General features: G+C 39.9%; 1 long non-coding RNA gene across 1 annotated transcript; it reads left to right on the top strand.

Moving 5' to 3' along the window:
* Positions 1-10,619: 10,619 nt before the first annotated feature.
* Positions 10,620-11,792, top strand: LOC134297419 (uncharacterized). The gene is made up of 2 exons (XR_010004150.1): positions 10,620-11,210; positions 11,297-11,792. It is a non-coding gene; the product is annotated as an uncharacterized LOC134297419 (long non-coding RNA).
* Positions 11,793-20,276: the final 8,484 nt, after the last annotated feature.

Raw genomic sequence — 20,276 nt, 5'->3', positions numbered from 1 at the left:
TCTGTATCTTTGATTTCCATTTTTTCTGCCGAAGTGAAGTATCTTGCATTTGTCCCTGTTGAACTTCATTTTGTTAGTTTTGGCCCATCTCTCTAGTCTGTCAAGATCGTTTTGAATTCTGCTCCTGTCTTCTGGAGTGTTAGCTATCTCTCCCAGTTTTGTGTCGTCTGCAAACTTGATGATCGTGCCTTCTAACCCTTCATCTAAGTCGTTAATAAAGATGTTGAACAGAACCGGGCCCAGGACGGAGCCCTGCGGCACTCCACTTGTCACTTCTTTCCATGATGAAGACGATGCATTGGTGAGCACCCTTTGGGTTCGTTCGCTTAGCAAATTACAGATCCACCTAACCGTAGTTTTGTCTAGCCCACATTTTACTAGTTTGTTTGCCAGAAGGTCGTGGGGGACTTTGTCGAAGGCCTTACTGAAATCCAGGTACGCTACATCCACAGCATTCCCTGTATCGACCCAACTCGTAACTCTATCGAAAAAAGAGATCAGATTAGTCTGGCATGACTTGTTTTTGGTAAATCCGTGTTGACTATTAGCAATGACCGCATTTGTTTCTAAGTGTTCGCAGACCACTTCCTTAATGATCTTTTCCAGAATTTTGCCTGGTATTGATGTGAGGCTGACCAGACGGTAATTGTTTGGGTCGTTCTTTTTTCCCTTCTTGAAGATAGGGACCACATTCGCCCTCCTCCAATCTGCTGGGACTTCTCCCGTTCTCCAAGAACTCTCGAAGATAATTGCCAGTGGTTCTGAAATTATTTTAATTTGCAAGTATCAAGTCTGACATGCATTGTTTGGAAATAATGCTTGTCTGTTACTTGTTAGTGTCTGTTAATTTCATAGCCTTTGGTTGGTTAAATAATATTGCTGGGTAGCTTTGCCAGAATTTTACATAAGATTTATATTTTTGTTTGCTGGCCACTCTGCCATTTTGCACTCTGCACAATGCAATTTCTTTCTTTAAAAACTGATATTCAAATAGCCTCCAATATTTGAACTCTAAAGTCAAATTTCCCTCAACAGACGCCACCAATATAGAATTCAGGTATAGATCTACATCGTTTTAGATTTAAAGGCCACTTGAACAGCCTAAGTTTTCACTGGCCTATAGTCTCTATAACAATATTATGAATAAATAGAATTGACTGTGGTGATCTTAAACAATTCATAGTGGCTTACATCTCTATCAGTAAAGACACTATCCAAAGATTTGAATAAATCATAGAATCAGAATCCTAGAATCATTGAAACACAGAATCATAGAATCATAGAGTTGGGACCGTGTGGGCCATCCAGTCCAACCCCCTGCCAAGAAGCAGGAAAATAGCATTCAAACACCCCTGACAGACCAATAAAGCCTCTGCTTAAAAGCCTCCAAAGAAGGAGCCTCCACCACAGTTTGTGACAGAGAGTTCCACTGCTGAACAGCTCTCACATTTAATGTTCAGGTGGAATATCTTTTCCTTTAGTTTGAAGCCATTTTTCTGCATCCTAGTCTCCAGGGCAGCAGAAAACAATCCTGCTCCTTCCTCCCTATAACTTCTCTGCACATATTTATACAAGGCCATCATGTCTCCTCTCAGCCTTCTCTTCTTCAGGCTAAACATGTCCAGCTCTTTAAGCCGCTCCTCATAGGGCTTGTTCTCTAGACCCTTGATCATTTTAGTCGCCCTTCTCTGGACACATTCCAGCTTATCAACATCTCCCTTAAATTGAGAGGCCCAGAATTGGACACAGTATTCCAGGTATGGTCTGACCAAGACAGAATAGAGGAGCAGCGTGACTTCCCTGGATCTGGACACTATCAATCCATCCTGAGTCCCTCTGGGGAGATAGGGAGTAATATGAATAAAGTTTTTATTATTATTATACTCCTATTCATGCAGGCCAAAATCCAATGGAATGATAATGAGAATAATCCACAGCACTCTTTGGAAAAATCAATTACCCCTTCCACTACTGCAGGGATTTTCATTGAAGTCCAAAGGAAATAGAAGAAACCAGGGGAAAATATACACAATGTATTATTGCTATTTTAAAAACAGGAGTCCTAAAGCCTTTACCACGAGAGCCCTGTCTCTACTACATAACCATATTTGAAGTACTATTGACTCTCTTTTGAATAAAAGGCATTGTAATAGTCAGGAAATGCTGTGTAACAGGTGGATATTTGGTAGGTAGAATGAGGACAGTATCAGCTGGCTAAACACTAATAAACATGTTTTTTCATAATATAGTGGTTTTGGTCTCAATCTTTTGAAAAAAGCAAGGGAGGAAAATGAAGAGGAAGATGTTGCTTTTTGATGAATTAATAATGTTTTTGGTGGTGCAATGGATTAAACCCTTGTACTGGCAGAACTGCTGACTTGAAGGTTGGGTTGCTGACCTGAAGGTTTGCTGGTTCGAATCCAGGGAGAGCATGGATGAGTTCCCTCTGTCAGCTCCAACTCCCCATGTGGGGACATGAGAGAAGTCTCCCACAAGGCTGGTAAAACATCAAAACATCTGGGTGTCCCCTGGGCAACGTCCTTGCAGATAACCAATTCTCTCACACCAGAAATGACCTGCAGTTTCTCAAGTCACTCCTGACATGAAAAAAAAAATTAATGCAGTTTTGAACATTTTTCACAGTTCAGGTCTTATTCTGTACAAAGTTCACATTGGGAATTTTTGTGCAGAAAAAGTACTTTGTGTGGATGAAACAGCATTCCCTTTGCAAATAAAAATGATGTTTTCTGCATAAAACAATCTTGACATTATCATCAGCAAAGGATGATAATTTCATATGGATTTCATGACCCTTGATAAAATTTATTTTAAAATGTTTTTTCTATCCCTAGCAGGAACAGAGTAAATTTAGATAACCTCTGTTCTTATACATGTTGGGCATTCCCTTTCTGTCATCTTCTGTTATAGTTGCTCTGCAGAGACTTGGAAAAATAGGCTACTATAGTGGCCTAGTTCTAAAACGTAATGTCTTTGATTCAGAATGCCCAAGAAAAACTCTTCTTGAATGACCATATGCCATGTAGTACAGCAGAAGTCGTTGAACTGCAAATTCCAGCAGCTTTGGCCAGCATAGTGAGGAAGGATGCACGCCGCAGTTCAATAGTATCTCTGATTGCTACCTCAAAGTTGGTGGGGGTGGCAACAGCACCAGCACAATAGAAATAGCAGAAGCTGTAGTAGTGAAGAATACTCTTTTAGTGACAATGATTGTGCATGCTCAAGTTTATTAGTACAGTGCATTTTTAAAAATTTGGCCAAGTGACTCTGATTAAGTGTGTATGTAGAAAACACCAGGTTTAACAAAATTCTCTTTATGAATAAGCCTAATCATCTATCTTCATTTAGAAACATTATTCAAATGTTATTAAGTCTTCATCAAGCAACTGAACATACTTTAGAAATTAGTATTAGCATAGTAGACTGATACGTAAATGCTTTGATAGCATTTTGTATATATAAAAGATCCTATGTATAGTGATATTATTCTTGTCTATTAGTGCTGGGAAAGGTTACATCAGGGGTCCCCAAACTTTTTATGCAGTGGGCCAGTCCACAATCCTTCAAACTGTTGAGGGGCCAAATTATCATTTGGAAAAAAATACAAACAAATTCCGATGTACACTACACATGTCTTATTTGTAGTGCAAAAACAACAACAAGAACAATGAAATAACAATGAAAGAGCAATACAATATTTAAAAATAAAAACAATTTTAACCAACATACATTTATCTGTATTTCAGTGGGAAGTGTGGGACTGCATATGGCCAATGAGATAGTCAAGTTAATTAGGATTGTTGTTGTTGTTGTGTGCCTTCAAGTCATTTCAGTCTTTGGGCGAGCCTAAGTCTAAAATTTATTTATTTATTTACTACATTTGTATCACACCCTTCTCACCCCAAAGGGGACTCAGAGTGGCTTACAAATAATATGTACATACAATATGTTATATTATTAGCATAGCACACTATTAACATTATAGATTATTATATTGAACTATACCACTATACTGTAATATTATTAGTAATATTATTAGTAATATATTATATACTAGCTGTGCCCGGCCACGCGTTGCTGTGGCGAAGTATGGTGGTATGGGAAATAAAGTATTGAGGAATTGGTGGTAGTTAAGGTAACAGGTAAAGGTTTTCTCCTGACATTAAGTCCAGTTGTGTCCGACTGCATACTGAAGTGGATTATATGGCAGTGTGGAGTCAAGATAATCCAGTTCAAATCAGATAATATAAGATTATAAATGGGTTATATAGCTGTGTGGAAGGGCCTTGAGTTTACCCTGTCACATAATCCAGTTCAAATCTGAAAATCTGTATTTTATAGGCAGTGGGGAATAGGCCTAAGTGAGGCCTAACTCTGCCTGTCCCCGGGTTGAGTGGGTTGCTAGGAGACCAAGTGGGCGGAGCTTAGCCTTTTAACTGGCAGCAATTGGATGAAAATAATTATTCATCTTCCTCTAATTAGGACTTTATTTTTCTTTTCTTTTTGTTGTATGAATGTAGAGGCATGGATGAGGGGTTGTGCTGCCAAGTTTAGTGTTTCTGGGATGTGTAGTTTTGTTGTTTTGTCCTAGGCCGAAATTTCATTACCCTTTTATATATATAGATAATTAATACTATTGTATGGTATTATTATTATTATTATTATTATTATTATTATTATTATTATTATTATTATTATTATTTTATTATGACACAGCAAACAAGATAGATATGCTGGATTTCGTATCACAAAATCACAAGTCGAACACTTCCCAAGTGTCTAGGACTGTGTGATGTATTTTTGGATGATGCGTGCAGATCCCAGCAGGGTGGCCTTTTGCAGATGGCAGATCGTAATTTTGTCAATGTTATTGTTATTATTATTATTATTATTATTATTATTATTATTATTATTATTATTAGTGTTATATTGTATTACATTATAATATTATTATCAATATTATATGTATATACAATATATTATATTCTAAAACTGAGGGCGGGGGCCAGGTAAATGACCTTGGAGGGCCGCATCCGGCCCCCGGGCCTTAGTTTGGGGACCCCTGGGTTACATTTTTAGATGCTATGAAAAATCATCCATCTATGGTGGACAGTTTTCCTCTTGGCTGGGATATTTCTGGGATTCTGAGTTCTGATAACTATGTTAAAAAATCTCTGATCTAAATTGCCTGGATGAATATATCTTCTCAAAAACAGTTAGTTCAAAAGGCATAAGAAGCTCCAATCTAACATAAACAATCTAAGATGAAAACTCACAGCAACCCAATCTAAGAAGACATCAACTATTCTGAACAAGCTGTCTGTAAAGACAAAGGTTATCTATGGGCCTCCTCACATGTTTTTTTTTTTTTTGGCCATCTTCCATTTGTTGACAGGGCCTGCCAAGCATCATCAGACAATGCTGGCTTGGCCTTGCCCACATGCCTCCCAAAGTGGAGGAGAAGTGTCACGAATTGCTTCCTCCTCCATGACAGAGAGGAAAGTGCTTTTCTGGTAGATCCAATGGAGCTACTTGCACTTTCCTATCCTTTTCTCCATATGATTGGGCAAAGGGCAATGTGGAAACACATGTTGTCATCCTTTTGCCAATCTGATGGAGACAGGGACAGGATGCTAACACGCCTTGTCCCGTTCCTACCATATGATAAGGGAAGAAAGGAGGCTGCACAGGACATGCCTTTCCTTTTACCCACGACTGCCGGCAAAACAGTATGACCCCAGGGGCCATGTGAAGAGGTAATTTAAAACCTTGTTTTATTCACACACAGAGAGAGGCACAGACACACAGAGAGAGTGTGAGTACTGTTTAAAATCTGGAATATTGTGGAAACGGCAAAGGGTTACCCATACAGTTTTAATGATGAATTTTAAACTTGACTCTTATGTTTAATCTCTATTTTGTGTATTTTAATACATATTTTGGGAAACATGTTTTAATATGTGTAATTTAAAGAATGTTTTAGGCAAATGTGTGTTTTAGAATTGTAGTAACCTGGTAAAGGTAAAGGTTTCCCCTGACGTTAAGTCCAGTCATGTCTGACTCTGGGGGTTGGTGCTCATCTCCATTTCTAAGCCAAAGAGCAGGTGTTGTCCGTAGATACCTCCAAGGTCATGTGGCCGGCATGACTGCATGGAGCGCCATTACCTTCCCGCCAGAGCAGTACCTATTGATCTACTCTCATTGGCATGTTTTCGAACTGCTAGGTTGGCAGAAGCTGGAGCTAACAGCGGGCACTCACTCCGCTCCCGGGATTTGAACCTGGGACATTTCAGTCTGCAAGTTCAGCAGCTCAGTGCTTTAACACACTTTGCCACCGGGGCTCCAGTAACCTGGAAAGGCAAGCAAATAATAATAATAATAATAATAATAATAATAATAATAATAATAATAATAATAATAATAAATTACAACAAACATTTGGTTATGGGATTTCAGGAATAAATACTTCACCATGATGTATTATCTTTATGGGAACAGTTATGGATTGCATTTTAATTTTTAATAATAAATTTAAATAGTTTTCAGTGAGCTTTCATGAGACAATATTACTATCTATAATTATTATGTTGCACATATTAATATTTATTAAGAACTGCATCCAGATTTCCACATTTGTGGAGATAGATATTCCACTTTGACATATCTGTTTAGGTTGGATTGTAACTTTTCTCCCAACTAGTAGAAGAAACTTCCATATTCTTCAAGACTAATATAATATTACCCTTTAAAATGTACCATCTGCACCATACACTGAACAATAACAGTTAGGGTACATTAAAATGTATTCAACATTTCTACAGAATTTTCTTCCATTGCAGATTCATCATATCCCATGTTTGACATCTTTTGATACCCAGCTATATTTGTAGCAGCATTTTTACAGTTGATATTCAAAGCCATTTAATATCTAAATGTCAGTTGGAACAAATTAGTGGAGTTTAAACATTTTTCCTTAGGAATATTTTACAATGGACCCTTGTGTATGTTGGAAATCGCAACCTCCCAAGCCTCTCACTGTTTATTTGTTAATGTATATATTGCTAACCTGTATGTGTATGTTGATTTGCCAGTTTGACTGTACCTCTGTGGTGTGGGAGGGGCTATAGACATGTGATTGTACTGAGCAGATTCAGACTCAGGACTCTATTTTGTATTTACTTTTGCATCAGACCTCAGTCGAGGTGGGTGCATATATGTTGCACTTTAGAGATTTCAATATAGAAGTATGCTTATACACTTCAGTGAGTGCAAGTATACTTAAAGACTAGGGACTATTGATTAAGAATGATACTCTGTGTTCTCAGCACAGAGAAGCTACATCCTATCTATAACTGAACTTCAATAAGAAATGTTCCTGTCAGGCCTTGGAAGATCTCAGAAACAAAAGCAAGCTCACAAAGGTAGATCCTTGGAAACAGCTTTATTAATTATTTATTAAGTAGAATAGAAAGCTAGTTCTGATTAATTCCAGCCAAATCAGTAGTATATCACCTAGCTAACCCATGCTCCCCTCCTACTATCTACTCCTAATGGCTACATTCCATTCCCACAGAACAAGCTTCAATTCCCAAGTTCCCTCCTCAGTCCAGATGGCTGTTGTCAGCAGCCAGTTCTTTACTCCCATTCCAATTAAACTGGCATAGAGTGGATGGAGCAGCTTGGTGGAATTAGCTGGTATGGTTACATCTTGTATGGTAAATTAATACAAGATGTTTATGAGTAAACAAGATATGTTATTTTTCAAAGAAGTCATTGGGCTTTTTAAATCTTGGAATGCATATTTGTAACTAAGAGGTTTTAAGGGAGTGTATATCTTTTATGCAATTACAACTGCAATTACAATTTCAACTGTAAAGAAACAACTCTGCTAACCAAATATATTTTTGTAGTGTTCTTGGGAGTTCGAAGACACGATACTTCAGTTTAACAGCTGAGTTACCTGTGTGCCTTTACATGAGTGCTTGTGAATATCACTTGTACAAAGAGTTGACTTCTAATAAAGTCACACTGTTTTTGACTAGTGGTTTTCAAAAGATGGTCTCCACATATTCATGGAGATTTATATTTGCCAAAATGATATCTGCCTAGAGACTGGGTGCGGTTATTTTCCAATAGTGTATTAGCTACCAAAGCATTTGTGATTCAAAGGATTTTGGGTAACATTTTAGGGATCATATTCTATTTCCATGGGCATGTACTGGGACCCTTTGCCTTGTAAGGCATATTATGGCCCTTCATGAAAAATAGTTCTATTTGCTCAGGATAAAGACCAATGTGGCCCTGCATGATATTTCCTATTTATTTATTTATTTACAGCATTTATATTCCACCCTTCTCACCCCGAAGGGGACTCAGGGCGGATCACATTACACATATTAGGCAAACATTCAATGCCTTTTAACATAGGACAAAGACAAACAACAACATAGCTCCGAGCGGGCCTCAAACTTATGACCTCCTGGTCAGTGATCCATTGTAGTTAATTGCACTGGCTTGCTCTCCCATCTGCGCCACAGCCCCGGGCCTATGGCAAAAGATAGGTGCACTTGCCAAATACTGATTAAAGATCTATCTGTATAAGATCCTGGGTGGTTACTGCTGGATCATTGGTCATTGGTCAATATTAGGCTTCGTGAACATAAAGTCCAAATTCATATGTGGCATGTCTCTGTGGTGACTATATTTACTGCTTTCCCAAGCCATAATTTGAACTTCCAGATGTTCACTATTATCAGTGTGTTCAGTGTAGAAAATAAAACAAGTGCTCTGTTTGTTCTTTTACATGTATACTGTTTGATAAGTCTTCAGATTCACTGAATATTACAGAGATGGAAATATAGGATATTAATTCATCAGAAGATGAGCATTTCCCTTTTCTTTGAGTCAATGAATTTTTATGAAGGAAAAAAAAAAGAAAACCTGAACCTACAACAAATAACATTTGAAAGTAATAAAATATTTCTCTTTCATATGAGGAATAGGTTGGTATAAAATGAATATGTGGACAAAATCAAATTTATTCTTGAAAGGCATTATTTTTATTTAGTTTGTTAAAAAACAAACAAAAATCAAGTTGCCTTCCTTGTTCTTTTGCCTTTCAAAGCTTAAAAAGGAGTCTGAAAGTAAAAGAGAGAAAGAGATTTCTTTTGAGAATTGTTACAGTTTTGTGTAAAGATCATAAAATACTGCAATATGGGAACAGGATGAACAATGGATCCCAATAAATGGCCTTCAGATATTGCTATCTCCGTAATTTGGACTTCAATGCAATATTAGAAAGCAAACGCCAGAGACTGTTGAAGCAGAACTGGTGTCTGTTGAAAACTTGGAGAGCAAAAACAAGAAGCTACGCAGGAAGCTGCTAGTCTAGAAGTGAATTTGAACATTCAAGGAGATAGGTGAGGAAAGAGTATAAGGTCATTGCTACATGATTGCTGTAAACTACAAAAGGCTGAACACCACTGATGCAAGACAAAAAGGTTAGAAAGAGCTGGTCCAAGGCTAAAAATGAAAAACTAATAGCTCAAAGGCTAACCTGGGGTTGGGACAGAAAGTTGAAACTGAAAATCAAGGGAAGGTCTGCTAAGACAGAAAGGGGAGTATTAATGATTAAATATGCACTGCAGACAGTAGTGTTGACATTTACTACATGAAAACATATTTTGGTCATTCTTTAAGAGGATGTATATTTTGTACATTATTTATATCATAGTAATGACCAATTTTGAATATTAGCTTTCATAAATTTATTCATATTCAGAAGAGATCTCATAAGGTACTTTCAGACAGCATGAAAATGCAGATTTTAAATAGAGGACAAAAAACCCAGGACCTGAAAACATGTCCCCAAACAGACATGTGGGTCCCAGGATTTCTTTCCCCACCTCCCTCACAGGCTTCCTCTGTATTGCAAGAAGATGGAGGGTGGACAGAAGACATCCAGTTGAAGTGTTGATTGTTTAAAGTACTCTGGAGCATATATGTGCACATGCAAATATCTTAATATGAATTCAAGCAAATTTGCATGTGCGCATATGAGTTTCAGCACATAAAGTAGGAATTTTTTTTTAAAAAAATGCTGGATTTCTCTCTTCCCCAAATAGTTTATTCAAGCCCTGTTTAGTATTGTAAAGTTTAAAATAATGGGTTTCAGAGAGTTCTAATTGTTCTCCATTCATGCTTCCTTTAAATCGATGGTGTGTCCATTTCACAGCCCAATCATCTGATCAGGAGTTTCAGGCTTTTTAAAAGTGGACATATTTAATAATGTTTACCCTACACAGAGACTTATCTTTAAGCTTAGCCATATTTCTAAATCTTGGGAAATTTTTGTATAAACTTATTTACATTAAGATTAATCATCTGAGATAAATCCCCAGGGATAATTATACCCAAATACATAATAAATTTGGGGCAATGTATAAACAGCCATAAACACACTACTTATTTTGCCTCCAAGTGACAGCATTTCTGACTTAGATCAGGTAAACAAATACTTGGATATTTCACACACAAAAATAATCAACTGCATCAAAGCAGGGAACAATTGATGGAACTCTGAAAAGAAAAAGATCATCTGCAAAAAGAATGTTTTAAAATTCTAAACTGACATGCACATATCCGTTAATTCTGTGTTATGATTGAGCCTCATGGCTCTGTTACTGACAGACGTGGGCGTAAGACTCCTCGAGAGTCAGATACTCTCGAGGAGCGAGAAAGAAAAAGACTGCGAGACATTTTTGCAGCACCATCTGACGAAGAGTCTTTTGAGGGGTTTACGGAGAGAATGGAGGAGGGGCTGGTTAGCTCGGAGGAGGATGAGATGGATTGGACTCGGGTAAGGGAGGAATTGGGTGCCACTGGTCATGATGGGATAGAAGATGAATGGGGACTTTCAGGATTAGACCCATGGCTTAGCTGGAGGGATGGGACGGGATCCACAGCTGGAGATGCTGTGGGGCGTAGTCAGAGGTGTTCCAGCTCTGATGAGGAAAGTGATGAGGAAACGCCCGGGTTAAGGAGGACAGCTGACAGTGATGAGGATTTGTAACTGGCATAAAATGGGGCTTGGGAGCAATTGCAAATTGCGTTGGGCAAGGTAATCTGGACAAACGCTTGGGATCTGTGTGGGACGCTTTCCTGAAGACTGGTGTGTTTTCCTGTGCTGAGACGTAAGTTGTTTTTGGAATTCAGGGTCAGACGGCGGGAGGAATTGTGTGGGCATTTGTTTGTGCAAACCTGTGCTTACTCTTATTAGCTTGACCTTCCGTTGTCTTCTTGACGGACGCCATCTCCTGCTTTGAAAACTCGGATTGAACTGACCACGGCTTGCCTTCCCCCTTCTGGACTTGGAAACTACAAACGTCTACTTCTGGCTTTGAACCACGGAAAGGAACTGGGTCTACTCTTCTGCTACAATCCTTGGCTGATCTGTTCGTGTTGGAAATCCTGTCTGCTGTGTGTGTGGGAGCGACGCAAGTTCCTCTAAGCACAGTGTTGGCAGCAGAGAGGAATCTGCTGCCAATTAGTTGCATTCTTTTGTATCTTGTGTTCCTCGGCTTTTGTTTTGTTTACCCTCAGGCTGAAGCAAGCAGTTTGTTTTTACCCGGATTAAACTTCGGTTTAATCCGGTTTATCTTTTGTACATTTTTTCCTTGTCCCTTTTTTTTGCTCCTAAAGGCTAAAATTGCCTGGCCCTTGTGTTTTACGGGCATTTTTGAGTTCTGTAATTAAATAAACTCTGTTATCTTGAACCTTGTGGCGTTCTGTCCTTGACATTCTGGCATGTTATCTAATGGATAAAACCAATGGCACAAACAGAATGCTAAAGGAGACAACACACCATTGCTTTGTATCCTGTTTCAATATAAAGAAGGAAGAGAAGAAACCATTGGCTATAACCTTTGCTTTTGGTGCTGAATATATATTTTTGTATCCATTTTAAAAATATTTTAGGAAACTCAAAAGTAGCCAATACTGTAAAAATAAATGAATAGTAAATTTTACCAAAAGCTTTCTCAGCACAGATGACTACAAGGGGAAGGTATTGTGAAAATGACCAAAGCTTCATATAAGGAGAACTAGCTGTGCCCGGCCACGCGTTGCTGTGGCGAAGTATGGTGGTATGGGAAATATTGAGGAATTGGTGGTAGTTAAGGTCAAGGGTAAAGGTTTTCCCCAGACATTAAGTCCAGTCGTGTCTGACTCTGGAGGTTGGTGCTCATCTCCATTTCTAAGCCGAAGAGCCGGCGTTGTCCGTAGACTCCTCCAAGGTCATGTGGGATGACTACATGGAGCGGCGTTAACTTCCCGCCGGAGCAGTACCTATTGATGCACTCACATTTGCATGTTTTCGAACTTCTGGGTTGGCAGAAGCTGGGGCTAACAGTGGGGGCTCTCTCCGCTCCCCCAATTCAAACCTGTGGCCTTTCGGTCCAGAAGTTCAGCAGCTCAGCGCTTTAACACGCTGCGCCATCAGGGGATATTATTTCCTAAAGGTTGTGAATATACAATATTTCTGATTGGTTTTTTTTTGTTGGAGGCAAGTATGAATGCTGCAATTAGGAAAAATGATTAGGATGTAATGGCCTTGCAGCTTAAAGCCTGGCTGTTTCCTCCCTGAGTGAATTTTTTGTTGGGAGGTGTTAGCTGGCCCTGACGGTTTCCTGTCTGGAATTCCCTTGTTTTCAGAGTGGTGTTGTTTGGGATATTTTATGTGCTTCTACTGTCTGTGGCCCTGAGAAAACAGAGGATTTTCCAGACTTTGATGATGGGAATACTTTGTTGGGAGGTGTTAGCTGGCCCTGATTGTTTCCTGTCTGGAATTCCCTTGTTTTCAGAGTGGTGTTGTTTGCGATATTTTATGTGCTTCTACTGTCTGTGGCCCTGAGAAAACAGGATTTGCCTGACTTTGATGATGGGAATACTTTGTTGGGAGGTGTTAGCTGGCCCCGATTGTTTCCTGTGTGGAATTCCCCTGTTTATTTACTGTCCTGGTTTTAGAGATTATATTGTTCTGCATTATTCTATCCCAGTAATTATTTCATATTAAAGAAGAATCTCACTTATCCAACATTCGCTTATACAATGTTCTGGATTATCCAACACAGTCTGCCTTTTCATAATCAATGTTTTTGTAGTCAGTGTTTTAAATTCATTGTGATATTTTAGTGGTAAATTTGTAAATACAGTACAGTAGAGTCTCACTTATCCAACATAAACGGGCCGGCAGAACGTTGGATAAGCGAATATGTTGGATAATGAGGAATTAAGGATAACCCTATTAAACATCAAATTAAGTTATGATTTTACAAATTAAGCACCAAAACATCATGTTAGACAACAAATTTGTCAGAAAAGTAGTTCAGTACACAGTAATGCTATATAGTAATTACTGTATTTATGAATTTAGCACCAAAATATCACGATATATTGAAAGCATTGACTACAAAAATGCGTTGGATAATCCAGAATGTTGGATAAGCGAGTGTTGGATAAGTGAGACTCTACTGTAAATACTACATAGCATTACTGCGCATGGAACTACTTTTTCTGTCAAATTTGTTGTATAATATGATGTTTTGGTGCTTAATTTGTATAACGATTACCTAATTTGATGTTTAATTGGCTTTTCCTGAATCCCTTCTTATTATCCAACATATTCACTTATCCTGCCGGCCTGTTTATGTTGGATAAGTGAGACTCTACTGTATATTGATAATCTTAAATTATCTGCTTAGAACTGGATTATATGAGGCCCCTTCTTCACAGCTGTATAAAATGCACACTGAAGTGGATTATATGGCAGTGTGGAGTCAAGATAATCCAGTGCAAAGCAGATAATTATAAATGGGTTATATAGCTGTGTTGAAGGGTCTTGAGTTTACACTGCCATATAATCCAGTGCAAATTAGATAATCTGTGGAAGAAGTCTAAGTGAGGCCTAAATCAGCCTGTCCCCTAACTGAAACCTGGCTGTCCCTTGGTTGCTAGGCAACCAAGTGGGCAGAGATTAGCCCTCTAAACTGGCAGCAATTGGATAAAAAAATTTTATTGCTCTCCCTCTAATTAGGACTTTATTTTTCTTTTCTTTTTGTTGTATCAACCTTGAGGCGTGGATGATGGGTTGTGTTGTCAAATTTTGAGGTTGGGGGGCCTGAACTTTTTTTGTTTTGTGAATTGCCGTGATGCCATCACTCTTTTATATATATAGATTAGCATGACAAGTTTCAATTGTTCCTTTATGCTGTTTTTCCTCAGAAAACCCAGCACCTTTATCTATTGCTAAGTTTGTGTAACTTTGGCCTCTTTTAATCTTAATAATAAATAATAATAAACTTTATTTATATTCCACCTTCTCTCCAAACAGGAGTCAGGGTGGCTCCTCGCACAGAAGTGGATTCCAGAGAGTGAGCTTTGTGACTAAGCTCACTCTCTGGAATCTACTTCTATGCGAGGCCAGGGTGGCTCTCTTTGCTTTCTCTTTGCCAAAAGACAAAGTCTTTCTTTAAGCATAGTTTTTAATGTGTAAGTAGGGAAGCCTTTTATTAGAAAGTTTTACTTATCTTTTAAAACTGTTGTTTTAGAATTATTTTATACTTCTTTATTGTTGTGATTGTAATTGTTCCAAATTTTAATTGTAAATATTTTAATGCTATCTCCCTGGAGTCACCTTGGGTTGCAGTCTGGGAGAAAATCGGCATACAAATGAAATAAATGAATAAAATAAACAAGTAAAATCAGAACAACAATCATTATCTGTTTACCTATATGTACATATCAGATTCTGGTTTAGAAACATGGACTAACAGGAAAGAGGTATGATTAACTGAGGATGGAAAAGTGTATGTAGGCCAGGAAGACTTCGGGGATTAGTTCTAAAGGAGCCGTGCACAGACCAGAAGGGCAAGAAAGGTGCTATGTATTATCAACTTGGGGTTTTTCCAGTGTTGCTTCTCTGTGCTCTTTACACAGAGAAGGTCACCAGTCTTCAGGTTAGGGTTCATGTCATCCAGGTCCAGTTGGCTGGCTCAAAAGAGGATCTCACAGCTGTAAGGACTTACCAGGAGCAGCATAAAGGGCTGGCATTTTAAACAGCTCTTTGCTGGAAGCAATTATTGTGTTGGTGTTCCAGCTGGTAATCTTCTTAGTGATGCTTGTGCCATGAACCACTGACCATGCTCTTTGTATTTTGTACTTGGAATTTTTGGTGAGACTCTGTGTATTTGACCTTCTGGAATGGACATTGGAATTTGCTTTGCTTGCCCCTTTTCCTTGGATAGATTATGGTTTGATTCTCAGATTGTCTCTGACCATGCATTGGAAGAAAGGCTGCAGACCCTGACACTTCCTGATGGGTAGGCAAGCATCCACATTTGTGAAAATAAAATAAAATAAAATATGCCTTTGGGTGTCCCGGGAAATGAGATGCTCTGTCTCAAGGAACTATAACTTATCTTAGTGAATAAAATCTAAATAAATAAACTAGAACATACCTTAAGGTAACATGCAGATAAATCACCCAAGGCCTATAGCTGAGAAATCAGAGAGAGGCCTCAAGTAATAAAAAGTCAACAAAATACAATTATTTCACAGCAGGATTTGACTGATCTACCTTTTTAAAGAACAAATTTTGGCTTCCGTTGTCTTTAAAGATTACTTCTCCTCAAATATTATGTTTTTAAACCATTCTCAGGGTAGTTGCTACCGCTGCTGTTGCAAGATGTCATGTTATTACAGAAAATGATCAGAAAGGTTGAAGTGTTTCAACTCTGTAATTCTGTGCTCTTAATATATTTCATGTTGTTTATTCGTTCAGTTGCTTCTGACTCTTCATGACCTCATGCACCAGCCCACACCAGAGCTCCCTGTCAGGTTTCACCTTCTCCAGTTACTTCAAGGTCAAGCCAGTCACTTCAAGGATAACATCCATCCATCTTGCCCTTGGTTGACTCCTCTTTCTTTTTCCTTCCATTTTCCCTAGCATCATTATCTTCTCCAAGTTTCCTGTCTTCTCATTATATGTCCAAAGTATTTTATATTTGTCTCTAATATCCTTCCCTCCAATGAGCAGCTGGGCATTATTTCCTGGAGTATGGACTGGTTGGATCTTCTTGCGGTCGAAGGGACTCTCAGAATTTTCCTCCAACACTACAGTTTAAAAGTGTCTATCTTCCTTCGCTCAGCCTTCCTTATGGTCCAGCTCTTGCATCCATAGGTTACTATGGGGAATACCATTGCTTTAACTATGCAGACCTTTGTTGCCAGTGTGATGTCTCTACTCTTCACTATTTTATCGAGATGCAGTCTGTATCTGTAGTAATCTTCGCACCTAGAAATATAAAGTTTGTCACTGCCTCCATGTTTTCTCCCTCTATTTGCCAGTTATCAATCAGTCTCATTGCCATAATCTTGGATTTTTTGATGTTTAACTGCAACCCAACTTTTGCACGTTCTTCTTTCACCTTGGTTATAAGGGTCCTCAGCTCCTCCTCGCTTTCAGCCATCAACGTGGTATCTAAAATTGTTAATGTTTCCTCCAGCAATTTGAACTTCAGCCTTGAATTCACCAAGCCCCGCACATCGCATGATGTATTCTGCATGCAAGTTGAATAGGTAGGGTGAGAGTATACAGCCCTGCCATACTCCTGTCCCAATCTCAAACCAGTCTGTTGTTCTGTGGTTTGTTCTTACTGTTGCGACTTGGTCATTATACAGATTCCTCAGGAGACAGACAAGGTGACTTGGTATCCCCATACCACCAAGAACTTGCCACAATTTATTGTGATCCACACAGCCAAAGGCTTTAGAATAGTCAATATATATCATAGTCTAACTATCTTTATTTTTTGTCTGGGAAAAATTGTTCTAGAGCTAGGAATAATTGTGATTTCTCAGTGAATTATAATCAAATTACTATCTTTAGTAGGCCACGGACTACAATGAAGCCCATCTAGAATAATTTGTTTGAAAATCTGAGCTACTAAAATCATATTACATAATCAGAATTGTTCCAAATAGTTAGGCTGTTTGCTCTCATTCCTCTATACAAAGGATTTAACTCCATTAAACTATTATCCAATTTAATATAGAGTGTGCTTTCTCCCTAAATGCTTAACTTATTGGTCTCTAAGGGATGAAGAAACATTTTCCAAACCCTTTCTAAAATATTCTGCTTTCACAGCTACTGCTTAAACCAGAGTTTTACAAACTCTGAAATAAAATGGTCAACTGATACTTTATTTTTAGTATTCTTAATAGTCCAAGTTTTATTACTTATATTTTCTTTTCCTGACTATTTTCTGGAAGTTTCTGGAAGTAACTTATTTCCCCAGGGTTTTTTTTTTAATTTTTGGTGAAAGCCTCTTAACCACGAGACAACCTGATGCAGTTACAGAATAATCAGATATCAGATATGTATAATGTTGATAAACTATTACTTTCCCAAAAATTCTTTATATTCACCCATTTTAGGTTGGCTGCGGTATTTATCATGTTTATAATACTTTAGTAAAACATCATCCACACAGGGGATCGTGGAGGTACATGAACACATGAAACTGCTTTTTACTGATTCTGACCATTTGTCCATCCAGCCCATATTACCTACTCTCATTGTCAGCTCTCCAAGGATCTACATGGCCCATTTAAAGCCCCATTAACTTGAGATAATTTTTAGTAGTAGTGACATGAAGAAATGAACATATAATCTTCTACAGGAAGTCCCCAAGTTATGAACAAAATAGGTTCTGTAAGTTTATTCTTAAGCTGAATTTGTATGTAAGATGGAACAAGCACATTGTAAAGTGTAACTCCCTCTCTCTCTATACACACACACACACACACACTTTGGATAGTATAGGTAGGGGTTGATACCCTTGCAATATTTCTTTTGTCGACTGTGCCCCGTTTAGAAAATTTCATCTCACTTTCTGTCCCTGTGATACAGTAGAGTGTTACTTATCCAACATAAACGGGCCGGCAGAACATTGGATAAAAAATTGTTGGATAATAAGGAGTGATTAAGGAAATAATAATAATAATAATAAATTTATTCTTATATCCCGCCCCATCTCCCCGAGGGGACTCGGGGCGGCTCACAACAATAATAAAAACAGTGACAAATTACACATTGTAAAATGAAACATGAAAAGCAGTCATACAATCAATACATACATCACATGTTAAAAACAAGGAGATAAAACAGTTCTAGGCCGAAATAGAGGGCTTCTGTAGCTTCGTGGCAGAAGTACTCAGCAAGGTATCAATAATCATGGCAGAACACTCTCTAATTAAATTAAATGGGCAGACAAATCAACCCCCAAAAATTAGTCGTCGAAGGCCCTCTGGAAAAGCCAGGTTTTAAGGCTTTTTCGAAAGGCAAGGAGGGTGGGGGCCTGTCTAATCTCCCTCGGGAGTGAGTTCCAGAGGCGGGGGCCACAGAGGAGAAGGCCCTCTCTCTCGTCCCCACCAGCCGCAACTGCGAAGGTGGTGGGAGCAAGAGGAGGGCCTCCCCCGAAGAGCGAAGAGATCGTGCAGGTTCATAGGGGGAGATGCGGTCTCTAAGGTAGGTGGGTCCCAAACCGTTTAGGGCTTTGTAGGTGATAACCTGCACCTTGAATTGGGCCCGGAAAACAAACGGCAGCCAATGGAGCTCCTTAAACAGAGGCGTAGAACGCACCCTGTAGTTTGCTCCTGTTAGAAGCCTGGCTGCCGAGCGCTGAACTAATTGCAATTTCCGGGCCGTCTTCAAAGGCAGCCCCACATAGAGCGCATTGCAATAATCCAGTCTAGAGGTAACTAAGGCGTGGACCACCGTAGTCAGATCAGACTTCTCGAGGTATGGTCGCAGCTGGCGCACAAGTTTTAATTGTGCAAAGGCGCTCCCGGCCACGGCCGACACCTGGGCCTCAAGCGTCAGCCCCGAATCCAGGAGGAACCCCAAGCTGCGGACCTGCGCCTTCAGGGGGAGTGCAACCCCGTCAAGCACAGGTTGCCACCCAATACCCCGATCAGACATACGACTGACTTGGAGGACCTCTGTCTTGTCAGGATTAAGTCTCAGCTTGTTCACCCTCATCTAGGCCAACACAGCGGCCAGGCACTGGTCCAGAATCTGAGGGGCTTCCTTGGATTTAGGTGGAAAAGAGTAGTAAAGTTGGGTGTCATCCACGTAGAGATGGCACCTCACTCCAAAACTCCGGATGACCTCTCCCAGCGGTTTCATGTAGATGTTAAAAAGCATGGGGGACAAAATAGAACCTTGCGGGATCCCACAGGTCAAAGGCCAGGGGTCCGAGCAGGTGTCCCCCAGCTTCACCATCTGGGAACGCCCCTCCAGGAAGGACTGGAGCCACTGGAGTGCAGTACCCCCAAGGCCCATCCCAGAGAGCCGCCCCAGAAGGATACCATGGTCGATGGTATCGAAAGCCGCTGAGATGTCCAAGAGAACCAGCAGGGTCACACTCCCCCTGTCCAGTTCCCTGCGGAGGTCATCCACCAAGGTGACCAAAGCCGTCTCGGTACTGAACCCAGGCCTGAAGCCAGACTGTGATTGGTCCAGAAAATCCGCATCCTCCAAGAATCCCTGTAGCTGCGAGGCAACCACCCGCTCCAAGACCTTGCCCAAAAATGGAAGGTTAGAGATTGGTCTGTAATTGCCTAGGTTGGTCAAATCCAGAGAGAGCTTGCTTTAGGCTAGATGGAAATTTGCCCTGTGATAACGAAGCATTAATTATAGGCATAAACCAATCAACTAACCCACCACTGGCCTGTTTTAAAAGCCAAGATGGGCAAGGATCCAGGGCACAGGTGGTCGCCCTCACAGCCCCGAGGATCTTGTCCACATCATCAGAGTGCACAAGCTGAAATGAATCCCACAAGATCGAACAGACAGATGCCTCGGTTACCTCACCTGGCAATGCTTCAAGGCCGGCGTCCAAGTCAGAACGGATCTGAGCGACTTTGTCTGCAAAATAGTGAGCGAACTCGTTGAAGCGAGTTGCCGAGAAGTCGGGTGGCCCCCCGCCCCCAGGAGGGTGGAGGAGCTCCCCAACAACCCGAAACAACTCCGAGGGTCTGTTATTTGCAGACGCGATGCGGGCCTTCCTGGCTGCTCGCAACGCCACGGAATAGGACCTAATAGCGGCCTTCGACCGTGTTTGGTCAGAGCCGTCCTGAGTTTTCCGCCAGCGGCACTCTAGTCTCCTTCTCGCACGTTTCATCTCCGCCAGCTCCCC

This window comes from Anolis carolinensis, chromosome 3 (genome assembly GCF_035594765.1).
Source record: "Anolis carolinensis isolate JA03-04 chromosome 3, rAnoCar3.1.pri, whole genome shotgun sequence".
In the NCBI taxonomy this organism is placed as follows: domain Eukaryota; kingdom Metazoa; phylum Chordata; class Lepidosauria; order Squamata; family Dactyloidae; genus Anolis; species Anolis carolinensis.
The sequence above is the reverse complement of the archived record's forward strand: the minus strand, read 5'-3'. Positions and strand labels throughout refer to the sequence as shown.